At 47.0% G+C, this 21273-nt stretch overlaps 1 long non-coding RNA gene across 1 annotated transcript in view; it reads right to left on the bottom strand.

Annotated features, from left to right (window-relative positions):
• Positions 1-3615: 3615 nt before the first annotated feature.
• The window catches only part of LOC116631469, a 49851-nt gene continuing 32193 nt past the window's right edge, over positions 3616-21273 (bottom strand). Inside the window, exon 2 of the long non-coding RNA XR_004299180.1 lies at positions 3616-3818. This is a non-coding gene — a long non-coding RNA (uncharacterized LOC116631469). The remainder of the gene's footprint in view (positions 3819-21273) is intronic.

The following is a 21273-nucleotide window of genomic DNA, read 5'->3' as shown; positions in this document are numbered from 1 at the left end:
GAAGGCTCGGGGAAGGACGCAGCTCTGCAGACAGCCTGAGATGTAGCTTCGCTCTACAAGGCTGAGCATTAGAATGAATTTGCAGTTAATGTTGATCCAAGTAGTGCTGCGAATTTAGGTCATTGCCAAGCCAAGATGCGGCTACCTGCCATACTTCCATCCACAGAGCCACACACAGAAGAGTCTGTGGCTCAGGCAGTTAAGCATCTGACTGTTGATTTCAGCTCAGGTCATGATCTCAGGGCCGTGAGATGGAGCCCCGCATCAAGCTCTGCGCTGGGCATGGAGCCTACTTAAGATTCTCTCTCTCTGCCTCCGCCCATCCCCCCTCAAAAAAAAAAAAAAAAAAAAAAAAGATTCCACGGCCCCCTGGGAAGTGAGGGCCTCGAACGGCTCTGACCACACGCACCATGTGCCCGGCCTCACTACACCGCAGACAAGTTCCAGGCACACGGACACTCAGGGAACTGAGTGGAAATCACGATGTCCTGGTCAGAGGGATCTGGACAGTATTAGACGAGCATTGTTATGGGAGGACACCTGAAATATCTATTTTGAGGCTTTTTCAAGGGTTGACTTAGAAAGATTTTTCTAAATAATATGTAAATAAAATTGACAGGTGACCTTGTAAATCACACTGACCCTCACGTGTGTACACACTCCGCTCAAGCAGGCTAACTCTCTAGACAGAGAGGCGGACACACACAAAGGTCCGTAGTTTCACTTACAAGGAAGAGTAATGGACTTAAAAATAATTGAGGGGAGAATTTACTGAGCTGATGTGAGAAAATCAGATTTCTTCCCTGAAATACATTTACCTTGTATGAGGATGCCCGGTTGGCAGGAAGTACCCGGTTCCATTGGAACAGGAACCCCAAAGAGCTCACCTAGTAAAAATGGACACAGCACTTCTCTCTCTCGACCCAGACAGCTCCAAATCCATCCCCAGCACACGTGTGTGCGAGTGCGTGTGCACGCACATGCACACATGCACACACACTTCCTGGGCTCAAGTGTCCACTACGGTCCTGGCCAAATGTGCACGTGCTCCTCACTAGACGCAGGAGTCCTGATGACTCAGGGCAAGTGGGGGCTCTCCGTGGGCAAAGACATTGTGCTAGATTTAAAATTAGGGAAATAACACCTCCAGGATCAGCCCCATAAATATGCTCCTTTCTTGAGTCATTGGGTGAGTCAAGTGCCATCTAAATTCTCCAGCGCAGTTAAAAAATAAGCTGGCCCACCTTCTGTTCTACAAAAGAACTGTAAGTTTCCCCAAATAGAATAAAGTCTCGCTAAGTGAGCCACAGAGCTCCTGTCTGGTCGCAGCTGCGTCTCGAGGTTTGAGAGGAAAGAAGAAAAGCCAAGGATATTCAAAATCCGTTCCATCCTCGAGTCTCATAAGAATTTAGATGTTTAAACCATTCTAAGTTGACAAAAACGGTAGTTCTTCATACACATAAATACAAATACATGTCCAGCTCCCCTGATCTGTACCTGTTAAAAAAAGAAACTATGGAAACAGAGAGAAGTCTCAATGGGATGATGGAGGGAGCAGCGCTGACAGAATATTTCTTAACATCCTTGTTTATAGAAGCACGAAAGCCAGTGTTTCCAGGACATCCGTGCTGTCCTCACTCAGTCCTTTAGAACAAGGTGCGGGAGCTGCGGCCGGTGAGGTCCTGGCTCTGCCAAAGCCGCTGGGAAATCAGCGTGTGGGGGCTCAGCTGGGGCCCCGAGTCACGGGCTGGCCACGTCAGAGTCTGCGCCCGCGCGTCCAGCACAGCGGGGAGCAGCTCCCACCGACACACCTCACGGAACCCGCTCCATGGTATCCCCGCCCCCGGTTCCAGAGACCAGAAGGGAGTCTGGCAGCCCGACCACCCCAGCCCAGGGGCCCTGCTCGAGTCCTACAGAGCACGCGGGGGGCCGCTCCCTTCCACCTCAATGGGACAACGGCGGCTGGGACGCGGACGTCTGCGGGACACCCACAAGTCCAAGGGGCGTGTGATATTATTTTGTAATTTTTTATTGAAATTCCATTTGTATTATAGTTTCAGGGGTAGAGTGTAGTGATTCATCAGTTGCATACAACACCTGGTGCTCATTCCATCACAGGCCTCCTTAATGCCCATCCCCCAGTTACCCATCCCCCATCCCCCTCCCCTCCGCTCCAGCGACCCTCAGCTTGTTCCCTAGAGTTAAAGGTCTCTGATGGGTTGAGACGTGTGATTCTAAACCCCTCCTGGCCTGAGAAAGCTTTCATTCGCCTGCCCTCAGCCTCTGCCTCCCAAACCAGGCCAATGAAGCTCCCCAGGACTCCCCCCCCCGTAAAGTGCCCCTGGGGGACTTGTGTCCTTCACGGCTGCCTCAGAAAGAAAGGGAGCGTGCTCAGCAGGAACAGAGCTCCTGGGTCAGACTATGGGGGAGCTAGCGTGGGCCAGCAGCCCCAGGAGCCCACACTTGGGCCACTCGCCCACCCCACTCGCCCTGCACTCCTACCGCATGGACCTCCCTGTCCATGAGGACAGCAGCCGGGGCTGCCCTGCTCCCTGAGCTTGCCCACAGGAGACGGCGCTGGGCTGCTGGCCGGAGGCTGGGATCCACCCCCACAGCCTCAGGACGTGTCCACGAACATTTCTCCTCCTATGAGCAGGCTACCCCTGAAAGGACAAGTGGCCTCCTCATTCCTCGGCCTCGCCAGGGAGGATAGCGGCCACTCTAAGCCTTGCAAACACTGTACTTGGGACCGTTGGTCCCTGGAGGGCCCCAACTTCGGTACCAGACCAGCCTCTTGCCCCACTCTCTCCGCTGGCTTAGAAACATTCTGGAATAGCCCATCCATGTGCGCTTACACACACTGTCTGCATTCTTAAAGGATGAGCAAGTCCCGTTAGCCACAGAGCGGGAGGTGTGCTACGGAAACATCATAGATGAGCTGTAAGTGTCCGCAAAGTCCCAAAAACTACACATGTGAGAAACAGTGGAAAATGTGTGTTTGCAATAGTAAAACTGAGGCTTCTCCTCTACTCCCCAGCCCTCCGTGTTTGCCCCAGGCCACCAGGAGAGTGGGAGCAAAATTTTAGAGCTGCCCTTCTATTCCCCACCTCCTCCCTGAGGGAAATACCTTGGGACTTCTTCATCAAAACACAAAAATGGGGCTAATTCCTTAATTCTTACCTTTTTAGCAGGGATTTTTTTTAATCGAGTTTACGTCTGAGCACAGTGATCACATGCTTTTTCATTTTGTATGTTTAAGAAAATTATAAATAAATCTCTCTTTCTATCCCCTGCCCTCCTTGCTAATCATTGTGAAATCTGAGGGGCATTTCCTTTAAAGTTGCTTAGCCTTTAGAAAATGCAGTTATGGACAGAGCAGTTGGGGACATTTTAGAAGTCAGTCACACATCATCTGGGGACCTCACCTCCAAGCAGCTAGTCATGGTGTGGTACAGACCGGCCCGGGCCTGGGATTCCAGCTTCGGTCCCATTTCGTAGCCGCCCTCCCCATCCCCCACCCCAGCCTTCCCAGTGGAAAACTTTCCAAGAGAGGACTTAACTCACAAGCAAACATCAGTTTCATTAAGCATTTTGCTTATTTAAAGATTTCACTTACATGTGAAACCTAAAACACAAACAGGGAAACAGGTCTCCGGAGGGGAGGGTCGAAGTAGGTGAAGGGGATTGAGAGGCACAAACTTCCAAAGAGTCACAGGACGGACAGCGACAGCAGGTGATGCTGGCGACAGATGGTGACCACACGCACTGTGGGGAGCGTAGCTTCCTGTGTACAACTCTTGAATCCCTGTGTTGTGCACCTGAAATAAATATAACAGTGCATGTCAGCGATACGTCAACATAAATAAGTGAATAAACTAATGACTAAATAATAACTGACTTTACCCACCAAACAGAACTGTTCGTGTCAGATGAAATCTAACCAAAGACGGTTTCCCTTAAAATTCTCAGCTAGACTGCTGCCATTTCGGTGGGACATTCGGACCGGGTACCTCCTAAAACACAGGGCGGTTCCTCCATCACGTCACAGGTTACCGTGATGTTGGGAGTGGTGACGTTTGAGACCGCACTAAGTTCCGAATTCAGACCACCACCGCGCGTCTAATTATGCCCGGGGGACTGCTCGCCTGCCTCCCGAGCTGAGTGATGCTCCTATGATGTGGGTTATTGAAGACGCAACATATTTGTCACTCCCACCAGACACCACAGCTGGTTTCTCCGGGTCTCTGCGCCCAAGGGAGAGAGCGAAAACAAAATCGGAACCCTGACCCGTGCTCCAAGGACACTCTGTGAGTGTCCTGATGGGGTCACAGCCCGCCCTGCTCTGAAAGGAGCGTTGCAGCAAGAATTCACGACCTCCGCCATCCCGAGGAGAGGCTGATTTCATGATGGAGACACCTGTGCTCACGTCTGCTGCGTGCTGCCCGAGGAGCCGCGCTCCAATGCAGTAACCATGGGGAGCAGAGCCCCTCAAGCCGAGCCGGAGAACCGAAGCTGTCCCGGCCGGCCCCCGGCTCGTCCCCAGCTCTATGCCCCAGGCTGTCCTGCACCGTCCCCGGTGAGCCCGCCTGCATTACCTCTGCATTTACTTGGCTTCATCGCATGCACAGGCGGCCCGCTACTTCCTAGGAATCCATGAATGACTCATCTCTTTTTGAATCTCTGTTTTTGTTTTTAATCTGTAAAATGGGGACAGCAACAGTCACCACGTCAAGATGCTCCTTTTATTTGTGGCACCGTAAAGTGAAGCACAAGAAATGCTCGAAACCAGTCTGCAGCTGCACTGATGGAAGGAGAAGCCCGGAAGACCTGTGTCCCCCACGGAGCTAACCTCCCTCCCAGCCCCTGCCGCCCTAGAGCTGCAGGAGATGCCCTGGGAGAAGGTCATGGAGAAGGTCACGAAAAGCCAGAGGAAGGGGAACCGTAGGGCGAGCTTCCTGGGAGCATGCTAGTGGCCCGCGAGGCTGACGACTCGGCGGGGACATGGAGCATTGCTGGATTTTCCCCAGATCTCTCGCCTCATCTCGAGCACACCTCCTTCCTTCACTGCTACTCCTCCAGAGGCATCGGATCCCCTTGCAGCCCAGAATCTGCCCGCCCGGGGACTACCCTGAATTCCACAGAAGCAGGCGCTTTGACTTCTCTGTTTGTTGAAAGGAAAAGTCCAACAATGACCCTCACTCGGGCGTCAATGACGGATAAGCATTTGTGATTTCACAAGACCTACCCGAGGCGAGGGACAATCACTGGTCATCTATTGTGGGCTAGGAACAGTCTTACGATTCCAGGACTGAGTCTTTGAATATCAGGCGTCCGTCCTGTGGACAGGGAGGTCGGGGCCAGCTGGAAATCGTTTGGGAACGAGCCCGCCTTCCTCACGTGTGGCTGGTGGCCTGGTGGCTGCCTGGTCACAGGTGAGCTGAGGTCAGCGTCAGAATGGGCCAGCCGTCAGGGGCTGGTCTTCCTTTTGACCAAGGACACACAGACAGAGAACTTGATATTTTAAATGATTATATAGATTCTAGACATCACTTGGCCAACTTCCTCCAACCACAATGTACACATATACACAAAGACCAGCTGGAAGGTATTTGCCAATAAGAAGAGCCATATAGAAGGAAGAATAATGAATCCTATTCTACATATTTGATTAAAATCTTGGCTTCGAGAATCTCACACTTGGAAAAAGATACCACTCATTTAGTAACTAAGGAACCTCCATTTGTGCCCCCACATCACCCCATACTGACCTATCATACCAAACATACAGCACATACCCCCCAGAAAAACATTTGAGTAGAAACATCATCTCTAGATTTCTTTCAAAGTATGTGTATCTACCTAGGAATATTTTTGAGCAATATCATATATCATGGTCTCCACAAAATTTAAAAAAAGGAAGAACACAGCTTCTCCTCCCTAACCAAGTGAGCCCTGCCCACCTCGCCAAACAAGGAAATCTTCAAACAAGGCAAGAACTCCCGGTCTAACAGAGAGCTCGAACGCCGAGAAGCTCTTGCAGCACATAGGTTGACAGTATGAGAGGCAGCCAACCACAGCTCCACGCCGGTCCTGGAGCCTCTGCTTAGGAGACAACAAGCTGGACCCTGCCTGATTCGCAGAACTGTCAGCTTGACCCAAGTGGCCACGCTCTCAAGCAGCTTCTGACTGATAGAGGCGCTCGTGCTGGCCACACGTGACAAATACGTTTTAATGATCCACGACTCAACTCACACGTTCCCCAAGGCAGTCATAAATATCATAAACAATCTCATTTGTATCACTGTGATTTCCAAGATATCAAACGAACAAAACATGACTTTTCAAGCCTCACTGTGACGGCCAGATCCTCCAGAGCCTACGCGCCGACTCAGTTCAGCTGCAAGGACGCCTGCCTCATCTTGGCTCCGGAAGCACTTTGCTCCGGTGTCTACCAGGACGAGAACTGTGTGAGAGCTCCATGTGCCTGATTGATGGGGCGTCTTCTGCAGGGCCCAGCACAACACCCTCTGCATGGCAGGCCAACGGGAAATATCTCTTCAAGGCGCTGTTGTGACGGGGCTGACTTCAGATTAAAACCCTGGCTTAGCGGGGAGACCACTGTCTCACCAAAATGGGGTGGAGTGAGCTCGCTCCGCATCAGCAGGGCCGCTCACCTCGGCTCAAGGATGGATAAATCAGTGATCTGATCTCCAAGTGGGAACCTCAACAGGGGACTGACCACAGAGGAGCAACCACCGTGGAGGCAAGTGCTCCTTGCAGCCGCACCTCCTTGCTGAAGTTCTGCACTGGACGGCTAGACCCTGGGTCACGGCAATTGGCCACGGAAGGGATGTGTTCAACTTATGAACCATGATACTTGCTGCTTCTGCAGATCCAGACCATTTTTCTCTTGCAATGACGGACTTGAATTTAGAGTCAGGAGTGGTTAAGATCCCAGCAGCATTTTATTCTCTGAAACTTATAAAATAGTGAGTAACCATGGAGTTAGAGTAGTTTCTCTGAGCAAGGGAATCGGCAGGTTGATAGCAAAGATTTGAGCAGGAAATAGGAGACCTGGTTTAGTGTCGATATTAGAGGACATCCCCAAGCCCTTGTGCTTGCAGCAGACTTGAGGGGTCATGGGGCTGCCGACCCTTGCCCATAATTGTGTCAGTTCGGTTCTCCAGAAAAATAGAGCCAGTAGGAGATAGAAAGATAGATGATAGATAGATTAGATAGATAGATAGATGATAGGTAGATAGATATTAGATAGATAGATGATAGATATAAATAGATAGATGATAGATAGATAGATGATAGATGATAGATGATAGATAGATAGATAGATGATAGATAGATAGATAATAGATTTATTTATAGATTTTAAGGAATTTTCTGACTTGGTTGTAGGGGCTGGCAAATATGAAATTCAAAGGACAGGCCAGCAGGCTGGAAACTCAGGCAGGGATTAATGCTGTAGTCTTGTGGCAGAATTTCTTCTTCTGGGTGCTTGCTTTGGCAGCACATACTAAAATTGGAATGATACACCCCAAACTGAGGATGACATGCAAATTCATGAAGCGTTCCACATTAAAAAAAAAAAAAAAAAAGAATTTCTTCTTCTGGGGAAACCTCATTTTTTGCTCTTAAGGCCTTCAACTGATTGGATGAGGCCCATCCACATTGTTGCAGGGTGTCCCTGGTCTGAAGCCCAGGAGAGGTGAGGTGGGACACATCCTCTCACAATTACCCATGGCTTGAAAAACATTATTTACCTTTTACAACAAGGAAAAATGCTTCAACCTACATTAAATTGCAAATTTTTCCTAACATTAAAAAATACTAACAAAAGCCATGAGCACTTTGTCCTAACTCAGGGACACCGACAGCACGGGCAAGGTTATCTGTCCACCTAGCACCTGTTCTGCCTAAACCACCTGGCGCATTAGTTTCTGACTCTCCTTTTGTCCTTCTAAGTTTTGGTCGTGGGGCATGGGGATGACCTTCTCAGTAACAAGTTCTAAAACAACTGCAAAAAGGCTCCCTTTATTTCTCTTTTCCTTTCAGCCTCTCAGGGATCTGCTTCTCCAGTAGGCTTGGCTATTTCTCATTCCCTCATCCTTCCATTGTCTCCCAGCACTATCTTTACCCTCCTGTGTGCAGAATCCTTGGAAGAGTCTACAGAAGCTTCTCCTGGATTTCTAGGAGCCAGCCCCGTGCTAGCCCACAGCGATGGTTCAGGACCACGAACAGTTACTCGCATGACGGGGGCAGCCCCTCCCCACACAGCTTCCTGCTCCAGCACCTGCGCCCGCAAAAGCCGTGTTTCTGAGGTGCGGCCCCATGGAACAAAAAATGCTTGGAGATTAGAGAAGTTTGGGAAATGCTGCATATTCCACCGACCAACTTTCTATGTAGAAGTTGTGGGAGGTCCAGCTGGGAAGAACCTGTAATCCTTCATGCAGCTTTTCCTAAAGTTATTTGACTTTTTCTCAAAAACTGATCAAAGGGGTAGCCAAGGAATGGGGCATGACCTTAATAAATAAGCACTATGTGCCAGGGAGGGCCAAGTCACTGACAGCCGTTATGTATTCAAGCAAATGAGCTCATCAGCAACTGCCCTCAGAGCTGCTGATCAATCTCAGTGATCTGGGGAGGTCTTCACTCGAGAAGTCAGGAAAAGGCAGACAATCTCAGTGTTTTTATGTCATGAGCCTCACAGGGACAGTGCTTCGAGGAAGAGGCAATAACCCTCTGATATGGAGAGACACCACAGAGCTGAAAGCAATCGCCAGTACTCCTGGACGCTGTATTCCACACCTGGCCCTGTGTCGAGGGCTTCACATTTATGGATCCATTTATTATGCACAATAATCCCACATGGTAGGAAAGACCATCTCCATTTTATAGAGAAGGGAACTGAAGCAGAAGGAGGTTGAGTGCCCCATCCTTAACTGCGCGGCGAGTAAGCACTGATGTCGGGATTGGAAGCCAGGCAGTGTGATCCCAGCGGCGGTGCCTCCACCACGGGACGCAGGCTCGCTCTATCCTGTGGATTATCTCCACCCAGTGCAGTCTCAGTGCCAAGGAGTCAGCATCATGGAAGAGACAGTAGTACAGACCAAATGGAACCACATTTCCCTCCCTCTCCTTCTGCTAAGGCTATAAGCCTGTAAAGATGAATTTTCACTGTCATTCAGCCAACTGTAGTCCAGAGGATGTCTCAGAGAGGGTAGAAAAATTGGAGGTTCTCAAATCCGAAGCCATGAGTGTCGTGCACTGGAGGCTCCAGAGTTGGGAAGCATGACGGGAGTGCCTGGGAGTCGGACTTCGCAGGGAGCAAGAACCTTGTGCAGAGGGGTGTACTATGAAGGCACCTACCACAGAGGTCCTCGGGTTCCCCAAAGAAGTGGCTCCAGTGGGAGCAGCACTGGCTATGGGAGGCTGCAGCAGGGGTGCTCCCACTCGAGCAGGCATCCGAGTCCCTAGGATCCTTGCCGAAACACAGGTAATGGGCCCTGGCTCCTGAGTTTCTGACTCGGGAAGTCCGGGGAAGGATGAGAATGTGCACTTCTCACATGTGCCCAGGATGCTTGGGCTGCTGGTCCAGGGACCCCACTCTGAGTGCCCCTGGTGGGTACCACTCAGATCAGGTCGTCACTCACGTCCTTCACATTTGCCATGCTCACCCCCTCCGGCCTGGCACTTGCCCCTATGCCCCGTGCTTTGCTCTCACCTCTCCTTCCTGGGCTCATTGTGTATGTTGTCTCCTGGAAAGCCTTTCCTGACACCACAAGTCTGGGGGAAGGACCCCTCTTCCATGCTGCCTGAAAATACATGGCTTCTGCTCCCAGGGCACCAGTCACATGGGTGGGTCAGCTCTTGCTTGGCCATCAGACCACACCTAGCCAGTCCCTGCAGGGTCCTCTGATTTTGGCAGTGTCTGCCAAGTGGGATGGATTCAACAGATACTGGTTGAATCAATGAGCAGACTCATCTAGCTTGAGGCCATCCCTTAGAAGAGGATATCTGAGGGTCCCCACTAGACTTGGCTCTGCAGCTTTTCCACACTTGCCCCAGCGTCCCTCCCTGTGCTGCCCTTCAAACTTTATGAACCTCACAATTCAGCCAAACGCCCAGCAGTGTAGGTAGGGTGACCACCATCTGAACTGGAACACTTCTGGGTGTGAAAAGGACACTCAACACTAATTTAGGGGTAGAAGATGCACATTTGGGCTGTCCTAGGAAGAGCAGCACATAGGTGCAGCCCAAGTGTGAATCCTCTTTGTGGGGCTGCTCTCTCGTACTTCTAAGCCAGTCTACCAAAGGCCCATTTGAGGCAGGTGTCCATCCTCGGCCCAGTCAGCTGTGGCCAAGTTGACAGAGCCACGTAGTATAAAACCTAGCAGTCTATGATTAGGTGAGCACATGGTCAGAAGTCTGGGGACACTCAGCTAGAGATAGTATAACTGGCAGGCATTTGGCCAGGCTGTCCCCTAATAAACACATAGGCTTGCTAACGAAAAGACTACAGAGACCACACACATCCCATCCAACAGAAGTCCTTGGAATGTTGGTGTCTGAGTCCGTTTGGCCTGCTATCACGAAATATCACAGACTGGGTGCCTTATAGACAAGAGAAAGTTATATACCACAGTTCTGGAGTCTGGACATCTGAAGTCACCTGTTTCTCTCTTCTGCAGGGAATGGCCTCTGTTCCCAGATCCTAGCACTTCGATTGGGACCATTCAAATACACCACAAAAAGCAGCCCAGGGACCAAATCATCTTTTATTACCTTGTTTGTCTGGAGAAATCTGATCCAAATTCCAAACAACAGACTTGAACGTGAACTATGGGACATAACCCATTTGCAAGTTGGAGCTGTCTGGAAGAGAGTACTGATCTGACCCCAGTGAGGAAAACAATCTGGTCTAGTTCTTTCTGACAGTGATGGGAATTGTTAATGTTTTAAATAAGACAGGAACAAGAATGACTACATTTAAGACTTTAGAGGGGGAAAAAATGTTTCTTTTTGAGAAACAACAACCATATGTGCAATAATAAATGGTACTTACTGATCGTTCAATAGGAAACAAGGACGGAGAAAGGCAGTGCAGAGTTACCAAGGAAGACTAATTATGAAGATTTTAAGCGAATGAACTCCAGATCAAAGCCCGGAGTCCTCTGATAAGATCATGTACTCGTTAACGGAACACAGTGTCATCAACTTATTTTTAGCTCAGGAACCGGAATACTCTCAGCGTCACATGATCGGAGTGTGACCCAGGTGGCCCAAAGCAGGGCAGGTTTTGTTCTTCTCTCCTTGGGAGCAAAGTGTTAGGTCTGTTTGAAAAAAGAATAAGAATTCCTCCTATTTAGCAATGATTTCTTTTTTTTTCCACCTCTGAGACCACATTTTTTTTTATTGTATATAAACAGTTGTGTGTGATTAAGCAGGTCCTTCTATGCTTAAAAACATACAGTTCCTTCACATATGTATTCAAATATGAACTAAGAACACAAATGTCACCACACTGTGTGTTTAAAAAGCCACTTACTAATTTACTATTGTGTTGTAACAAATTACCATCGACTTCGTAATTTGTTAAACAATACAAACGTATTTCGTTACTATTCTGGAGATCAGACATTCAAAATGGGTTTCCCTGGGCTCAAGTCAAGGTGTGAGCAGGACTGCGGTCCTTCTGGAGGCTCTGGGGGGGCATCTGCTTGCTTGCCTTTTCTGGTGTCTCAAGGCCACCCCCTTCCTTGGCTCACAGCCCCAAACCCATCTTCAGAGCAGCCGCGTGTTGGCAAGCCAGGCCCCTCTCACCCTGCCATCTCCCTGGTTCTCTGCCAATGGAGAAGTTTCTCAGATCTTAAGGAATCCTGCAACTACCTTGGGCCCACTGGATAATCCAGAATGACCTTCCCACCTCAAGGTCCTTAACCGTAATCATACCCGCAAAGTCCCTTTGCCATGCAAGGTAGTACCCTCACAGGGTCCAAGGATTAGGGTGTGGACATCTGGAGGGGCCATTATTCTGCCTACCAGAGCCACTATAAAATTTCTACTAATCCCCCACCAAGTCTAAAATTCGCATGGGTTTTCTTTCATATTAAGGGGTTTTCTTTCATATTAAGGCGATAGTCAAGTTGCCTATCATCTATACTTTGGGAGGAAAAAGCATACATCTAATCCCACGATTGCTCTACATTTAACAGGACAGATTAGGAGTAGTGTTTATCCAGAGAGCCTTAGAGTTGATAGGAGCAAAGGAGGAGTGCGATGGCCGCCATGTTACGGAGTGTGAAAGATTGGGCTGGTGTGTGCTCTCCCTCCCCGTATCTCACACTGGCTGGGCTTCTCAGCCTTCCCCAGGCACATTCCCTCTTCTTGAATCTTAGCCTCCTACTTACGTGGCACAAGCCCTTCTTCGATCCCTTTCATACTACACTTTTTTCCTTTCTCTTTTGGCTCTCTTGCCAATGCTGGACCCCATGGTTTCTGGAAGATGGCGTGTAGTCCCCCTCGGTCTTGGGCATTTCTTTCCCCAGGTGATTACATCCACCACGATTGAGCTACTGTTGACATGAGCAGTGACGGCACAGCTGTCTTGGTCCTTAATTCATGTTCTCCCTGGATCTCCACACTGAATCTGCATGGGTCCTTCAGTCACATATGTGTCCTGATAGCCTTCAGGCTCTCACTTTTCATGTCCACATGGGACTTTCTCTCTACTCCTTATCAAAAATTCATTTTAACTTTTGTATTCTCAAGCCTGGCTAAAAATATCATCATCATACACCCAAGATACCAAATATGAGAGCTTTGCTGTCAACCCAGATTCTTCTCTCTCCTAAAACAAACACTTTTAATAAGTTTTCAAGATCTGCTTATTCTACCTGAGAGATGTCTTTCAAATCCCGTCTTTCATTTCCTTGAAAAGACATAAGACATAAAAAATGGACACATAGAGAAGCAAAGCACTCATTGTTTCCCAGATAACAGTCGAGGACACCTGTCCAAAGTTTCCCGGGTGGAAGTCCCTGACGGTATTATCATGCAACGACTTGCCATATTTACAAAGTTCCACGAAATAAAAGTTCCCAAGACAAATCAATGGGAACATGCCATCAGGATGCCATTTCTGCTGCTCTGGTGTTTTTATGTTGACAGGAATAATTACTAGAGCACAGAGTGTTTTTAAGTGGGAACCTTGGGAAAATCCGTTGTAAATGCGGTATAGGCATGACTGTCGTGTCCCAGGTGGTGTTGCCAATTAATTTCTGCCATCAAAACAGCTGATGACTTGGGGTCGGGGTGCGGGATGTTGTGAAAAGATCCTGTTGATATTTTGAAGCTTCAGCAGTCGTATCTCTGCTTTTGCAAACCACCGTGCATTTTCATAACCACCCTACAATTAAACGTCATTAGGCATTTAGCATTTTGATCTCTAAGTCATGTTCTGCTCCGGGCACTACCTGGACGTGACACTGTGCATGTCGAGCCTTGGCTCTTCCTCCTCACATTGTGCTGCAACCCTGTCAGAGTTTCCATTTGTGTCCCTGGCTCCACCCTTGGTCCCGGGACCCATTGCATGGGTATCAACTTGGTCCCGGGACCCATTGCATGGGTGTGTTCAGCAAACAGGTGTTTATAACCTGATGTAAATCGGCCACAGCTGTCTCTTCCACACTGACAAACCCAAGAATGTCTCACTAATTAAGACCAATTTTGACATTCTCTGTGCACATCACCCACAAATTGACAGTTAGTCTTTCATCAGAGCTATTAGTTATCTTACTGCCCTCATTTCAGTGGAGGGGCTAATCTGATAAAATGCTAATTTTATTCTTTCCTTCACTGTTTTATGTCGCTCAAGTGTATCTGGGTAAGTTTTTACGTACACATGTGAGGATGGAAAACTCCCCCAGCGTTGGCATGTTTTTACAGAAATTACTTTGAAGTCTCTTACAATGTAATTCCCAAGAATTTTAGAAATTATGGCTATTTGATGATGTAACAGATGAGTCCTGCCTTCCTAATGACATTTTTCCAATAAGAAAAAAAATTTCCAACTATACATTTTATTTTTTCTATTTTCTTTTACCTCTTTTGAGATTTATCAGCAACTCCGTTCCACAAAACATTGCAAAGTTAAAGTGGTTTTGAGTGCATTTTATTTCATTTTTTTAATCAGGGCTTTGTACAATTAGAAATGCTGGGGGTTTTTTTGTTTTTGTTTTTGTTTTTGTTTTAGATTCCTTTCCTTTTTCTCCATTCCTTGGTCTTCTCTTCCCAAGGAGAGGAGGGAGCAAGTGGTTTTAGGTGCAAGTTGTGGCCATTAATGTCAGGGGTTCCTTTGGTTCTAAGATTTTCAAGGTTGCCATGACCACACCAGAGATTTTTTTTCTTTTTTTTTTTTTTGGTAGTGTGACATTTTGTCTTTACCACCTTTGTAAAGTAGTGGGTTAATTTCCAGGTCCAGGGCCAACACCCATCCTGGCACCCCTGCCAGTGGTAGGCGGGGCCACCCAAGCCAACTTGGGCTTGTCTGCCACCCTGGAAATGCCTGGTTTTTTAAATTATACTTCTCCACTAAAGAGCATTCAAATATTAATTCATTTTTATTTAATTATAAAAATAATGCATTCATGTGGTTTTAAAAAAGTACACATTTTTGTCTTCCATTTCTCCAGTGCTCTCTATTATAATTTTTTAAACTACACATTTAACTACATTGCTTTAGGCAATGTCAACTGAGTCACACTTTTGATGTCAAATTAGGTTTATATTACTGTATAACAATTACATTCTACTCTGTAACCCTCAATAAATCATCCACACTTTATCTAAAGGGCTGTCTTAAAACTAAAATACAGCATTTATAATATTAGGATTATAGAAATATTGCCACTGCAGAAATGAATGGTGCAGTCAAACTCTTGAGCCAGAAATGTCGTCATACATCACATCATACATCACGTGAATGCATCATACATCACATGCATACATCATACAAATATCATACATCAATCATGCATCACACCATACATCATAAATACATCACATCACATTGTACATCATACATGCACCAGGCATCACACCATACATACATCACACATTACATGCATACGTCATAAACCACATCATACATACACCATATATCACATCATACGTCATACGTATATCATCCATCACATCATGCATCATGCAAAAATCATGCATTGCTTCATACATCACACATACATCATACACCACATCATGCATGCACCTTGCATCACATGATACATGCATCATACATCACATGCATACATCATACATCACATGCACACATCATACATGTAGCATCCACCACATCATGCATATATCACGCATTACACCATACTTACACCACACATCACACCATTCATCATTCATATATCATACAGACATCATACATCACACGCATACACCATGCATACATCATATAACATACATACACCACACATCACACCATACATCATACATACATCATACATCACGTGTGTGCATCATACACACCATGCATCACACCATGTGTGCATCATACATCACATGTTTACATCATGCATCACATCATACACATATCATGCACCATATCGTACATCATGAATCACATCATACATCACGTAACATTGCCAGGGAATGACCCACCCATCAAACATTTGGGGGACTAACATTAAATTAATTTATGTTCTTAGTTGTTCGGCTGTTTTTTTGCTTTTGTTTCTGAGACCGTCTTTCACCTCCTCCTGAGCCAAGTTAAGCCATCACTATTCCTATATTCCAGGTCATGTTCTTTCCTGCACTGTTTTATGTTGCTCAAGTGTATACACAGATACACTGCATAACTTTTTACATACACTTGTGAGGATGGAAAACTCCCCCAGCGTTGGCATGTGTAAAAGAGTGTTCTTATTTTTATTCTGGGTATTAGCTCAGCCTGGAATTCTCAGTTCAAAATCATTTGCCGCAGAGCTGGATAGACAAGCTCCTGCTTCGTGGCCTCTTGGCTTACTGATGTCTCTGCCAAGAATGTTCGTCCTCCAGAAGCCGCGTGCCTACTTCCTTCCATCTTTGGGATCTTTACTCGAAAGTAGCTTCTGAGGGAGGCTCTGCCCAGTCACTTACCTGCACTGCCATCTCTCTCCCCAGGCAACACCTCTTAAGCCTTGAACGCCATCTAATAGTCGATGTATTTTACTTGTCCATCTGTGCATTGTCAGTCTGAGCTGTCTGTCCAGATACCTGGCACACAGAGAACACTGAATAAATATTTGTTGAATGAATAAGGAAACTGAGAAGCCACTGTCTTGCTTTCTTCCAATATCCCCTAAAAGTAAGACCTCTAGTGTTGCTGTCATCCTTGTCATGTCCTAGGTGACAGTGTGTGTACTCGGAGCACTCCATAAGCATTCAGGCTTATCTCTGCACCCTCGCTCTTCCAAACCACAAGTCATGCATCCAGGATGGCTCGTTGTTCGTAAACTATTCTCCTTAGCTGTTCCCAGCTGAAAACTGAAATCTCTTCCAGCTCAAGGACATCTTTCCCCTTATCTCTCTTTGACCTACCCTTTCCTTCCCTGAACTTCGCTCTCCTCTCTCAAGTCCTGAATCTATTTCCCACCTCTCAAAACATAGCTCTTGGTTTCCCTACTATTGTTTGATGAACTGAAATCTTAACATTCCTTTCCAGATCACAGTTGGCTCATTGGCTGAATCCATCCAGACCTCTTTCATTTCAACAATCGTATTTAATAAGACCTCTTTTTTGTTGTCCTATAGCTCCTCTTTCAAAGCAACTATTCATGTTTTAGGGGTGAGTTATCCTCTCACTGCTCACTAAACATTAATTAGAAAGTTTTACGTTCTTTTCTGTTCGTGAAGTGTCTCTGCTTCCTCCACTCCAAAACAGTGGGCTGTTCTGCTTGATGGTCATGACTGCTTTTTGTCAAGCTCTTGAATTCTTGGGCTAGCTGGTGATCCTTGGGGTGTTTGCATGTGTTGCAAGAAGGCTTGTGTGGTCTAATGCAGACAGCTGGTCTGTGTGCCTTGTGTGGTTGTTTTGTTTCTGCTCCTCCAGGGCGCCTGGCTGCTCACTGTGAATCCCGGCAGGTGAGCCCTGCTGACGGACAATGGGAAGGTAGCTCCCCGGGAATCCTCAGTGGCCGTCCTAAGCCCCAGGTGACTCTGGGTTATGATGGTTCCCTGTATTTCTGTCTTGGAAGGAGCTGCTTATCTTTTTTTAATCTCGTCTCTTCTCTATCTTCCGCAGGGACTGGGTTAACTGTAAGGGCTGCTCTCTGTCTCTGGGCCTTCCCAGGCTCGGGGTCTGCTTTCTCCAGACAGTGGTGGGCCAGCCCCAGCTGAGGAGAGCAGCTAAGCAGTTCTAAACTAATCACCTCTGTTATTCGATATTCAATCCCCACCTTGAAACTTCTCTGCGGATCGCCTGGGAAGGCCTGTGCCACCCTCCTGCATGGCCGTGAGCCGTAGGTCCCTGTGCCTGATCCCAAATGCTTTCCCTCTTGCAGGAATCCCTCACCGTTTCTTGCCTACTGAAGATCTTCTGTCTTATTTCCTAGCGCGCTGTCATGGTTTTTTTCATTTGAGGAAGTGTTTTTTTTCCATCATTTCAACTGGGTATTGATAAGGAGAGAAAGTAGCCAGTTCCTCCATTTCTGAACACTTATTGGCAGAAAAAAACCAGTCTGAGGGATAAAGAAGATGTGGTATATATATACATTGGAATATTATGCAGCCATCAAAAGGAATGAGATCTTGCCATTTGCAACGACGTGGATAGAACTGGAGGGTATTATGCTGAGCGAAATAAGTCAAACAGAGAAAGACATGTATCATATGACCTCACTGATATGAGGAATTCTTAATCTCAGGAAACAAACTGAGGGTTGCTGGAGTGGGGGGTGGGGTGGGAGGGATGGGGTGACTGGGTGATGGACACTGGGGAGGGTATGTGCTATGGTGAGCGCTCTGAATTGTGCAAGACTGTTGAATCTCAGATCTGTACCTCTGAAACAAATAATGCAATATATGTTAAGAAAGAAAAAAAGAAGAAGAAGAATGTAGCAGGAGGGGAAGAATGAAGGGGGGGAATTGGAGGGGGAGACGAACCATGAGAGACGATGGACTCTGAAAAACAAACTGAGGGTTCTAGAGGGGAGGGGGGTGGGAGGATGGGTTAGCCTGGTGATGGGTATTGAGGAGGGCACGTTCTGCATGGAGCACTGGGTGTTATGCACAAACAATGAATCATGGAACACTATATCTAAAACTAATGATGTAATGTATGGGGATTAACATAACAATAAAAAAATTATTTAAAAAAAAAAAAACCAGTCTGAGGGCAAATGCCATGGTTACATTGCAGCCATCAAAACCTCAATGCTCAGGGACTCTAAAACCTCACAATTTTCCTTAAATTTTTAACAATTTTATTTTGATGTATTTTCAGGATTCCAGACTATTGGTACATCATGCTCTGCAAAGCCCTAACATCAGACGCTCAGTGATTAATGACACATGAAGAGGAATTCCCAGTCAGGCCACGCAGTTACGATTAATGACATCGCTCAACTTTTAGATGAACACTTAATATTTTTGTTTGAAAAAAGAAAACTACGCAAAATTCGTTTTGACTTTATTTCTAAATAATGATATTTATCAAGAAGAAACCATAACACTTATAGTAGAAATATCAAAAGACAGAAGAAGATGGAGAAATGCGCCTCCCAGGTGATGCTAAGCTATTCGAGAGCTGAGCTCTACAAAGAAGTCAGGCGAAGAACATCAGTTGGGCAGAAGCAAGCAAGTTGCAAGCAAGTTACATCAACGGGCTTTTAAAAGAATGAAAACATGATTTCTATTTCTCAAGTTATCTGATTTCGTGTATTTTTGACAGGTAAACCTGTTTACAAGGGTGATTTTACTGCTCTAAAATGTTGCCTCCTCTCTCCAAACCTTTCCTCAACCCCAAATTGCTAGTTATTTGCTTCATTTCATCCTATAAAGACAGCTAACAATCCTTCTCCAACCCTAAAGTGTTCCTTTATTTTATATGATATTTGCCAATTAAACTAAGAAATTGTAAAGCACAATAGTTGTCCTTTGGACTACTAGTTTAAAAATCATTCATGTGATCGACTGTGGATGCCTCTTTCAATTAAAGTTATATTTAGAAACACACAGACTCCCTTTTACTGCCCTCACAACATCATGAGGCGTTCAGGGCTTGAGAGTAAGTTCTAGAAATCTCAGATGGGGTCTTCTATTCAAATCAACAATCTATCTTTTGCACCCATTCTAAGCGTGAGACACCAAAAGTAAATCACCTTCCCTTCATCTTCCAAGACATTAAACTTCTGAGGGTCCATCTTAGCCTAGTAAAATCTACCATCTCTTTGCCCTCCCTGCTTCCAAAAATGGGATAAGTCCATAGAAGTAGTGAAAAAAAAGGAGAAGAAAAAAAGCCAAGGGATTGTCCCCAAGATGGGGACACCGTCCAGAGGGACATAAATGAGAAGGAAATCTCTTACAGGTATTTCAAATAAAATGTATTGTTTTTGCTGATTGTACAGATTTATCTGTTTTTTAGAAACCCAATATTAAAAATATTTTTGTGAATATCAACAGAAATTGAAGGTATCTGAGACTTCTCGTTATATTAGATTGAAAATCTCAGATTACGTAAAGATAAGTACAAAATTTCTAGGATCTTGAGAATACTCTGATGAAAATATTGTCTGACAACATTAAGGACTTCGCAGTCTTTAGTGGAAACTAAACTTTGAGAGCTCCTTGTTCAGAGATGAGAAAGACACAGAGGGGACACTAACAGGGCCCCGTGAACTGCCTAAAATACCAGAGAAAACCCCGCACAACCTCTGTCCCGCCTCTCACACACATGCCAATTACAATGGCACCCGCCTTTGTCCTCATCCTTGACAACTCAGTTCTAAAAGCCAAGTCCAACCCCAAAATTATCATGGGGAAGAATAAATGGTGTGGAAAAACCCAGGCCCATCCCAACCATCCATGCAGAAAAGCCACAAGATCAGGGTCTAATCTTTACATGGACTCAGGTAGGATTCACATCCGTCCGACAGGGCGATTTAGTCCAGGGGCTGTCAACCACTCTTCATTCTGTGGCTCCTGGCCTCTGACATGCTTTAACAGAGCTGTTACTATTTCCAAGGCTGATAGGAAGCGAATCCAAAAGCACTGGCTCTCTCTAAGCCCCAGAGATTCAAGCAAACCTTTGGGAAGTGCCCAGGGTCTGGGCTTGAAGCCCTAAATTCCCTGATGCCCAGATGCTAGCCAGGTCGTGGGGAAAGGGAGCTTCCCCAGGGGGCCCTCCCCACCTCCTAGGCTTTCCCATTCAACCCTGGTCCTTCATAAACCCCCATCGGCAGACCCTTCCCTGGGCCCTTTGCACCTGCCTGGTCGGGAGGGGAGCCTCCAGCACGCAGTGGCCCTGCCTCCCAGCTGCAAAGGGGACTGGGACACGTCTGAACGGTAGGGAGGGCCAACTCTTTAAGAACTAGACAGTAATCCATCTTAAAAAGCGTGACCTAGGAACTTGACATGCTTTGCACATGAAGCAGCCAGCAAAGAGACACGGCGGACTCACGTGTGGAGCAAGAACTCCCGGGGCTGAGACGGGGTAGGCGGGCTGACCGCACTCTGCCGGGACCGAGGGCTCAAGGACATGCAGGGGGGCGAGGCTCAGCCCCGGGAGCTGGCGCCCTGCGCTCGCAACAGCCGCTCGCCCTCCACTCCCGTCGCGATGGGTACGTACGGGACACTAGAGAGAATAACAGATTGTGCTCCTACTAATGCATTTTTAAAAACAAAACATAGGCTCTTCTCCGCTGATAGCTGATAAGGCTTCCATGGCAGAAGCTGAGTTGAAGCCTCAGAAGAATCAGAGCCGCGCCTGCTACGGCCTGTCCCCTCCGGGTGGGGTCTCGGGACACGCCAGCCACTGGCGTCGAGGCCCGTTCTCCCCGCACACCTGGCGCTGCTCACACCTGTGCGGCCCTGACTGTCCCCTTCTCCTGACACAAAGGACGAGCGTGTATCAGAACGCCGGGGAATCTGTCCCTGGGCTTGCAGAGAAATCCGCAAAATGTGGATCCTTCTTAGTCCCTGCTGATGGAGCCCAGTGCTTTCTGTTTTGTTTTCCTAAGTATGGTCGGTGCTTAACCGCATTTTTATCGTAATATT

The sequence above is a fragment of the Phoca vitulina genome, unplaced genomic scaffold (assembly GCF_004348235.1).
Source record: "Phoca vitulina isolate PV1807 unplaced genomic scaffold, GSC_HSeal_1.0 scaffold5, whole genome shotgun sequence".
Lineage (NCBI taxonomy): Eukaryota > Metazoa > Chordata > Mammalia > Carnivora > Phocidae > Phoca > Phoca vitulina.
The sequence above is the reverse complement of the archived record's forward strand: the minus strand, read 5'-3'. Positions and strand labels throughout refer to the sequence as shown.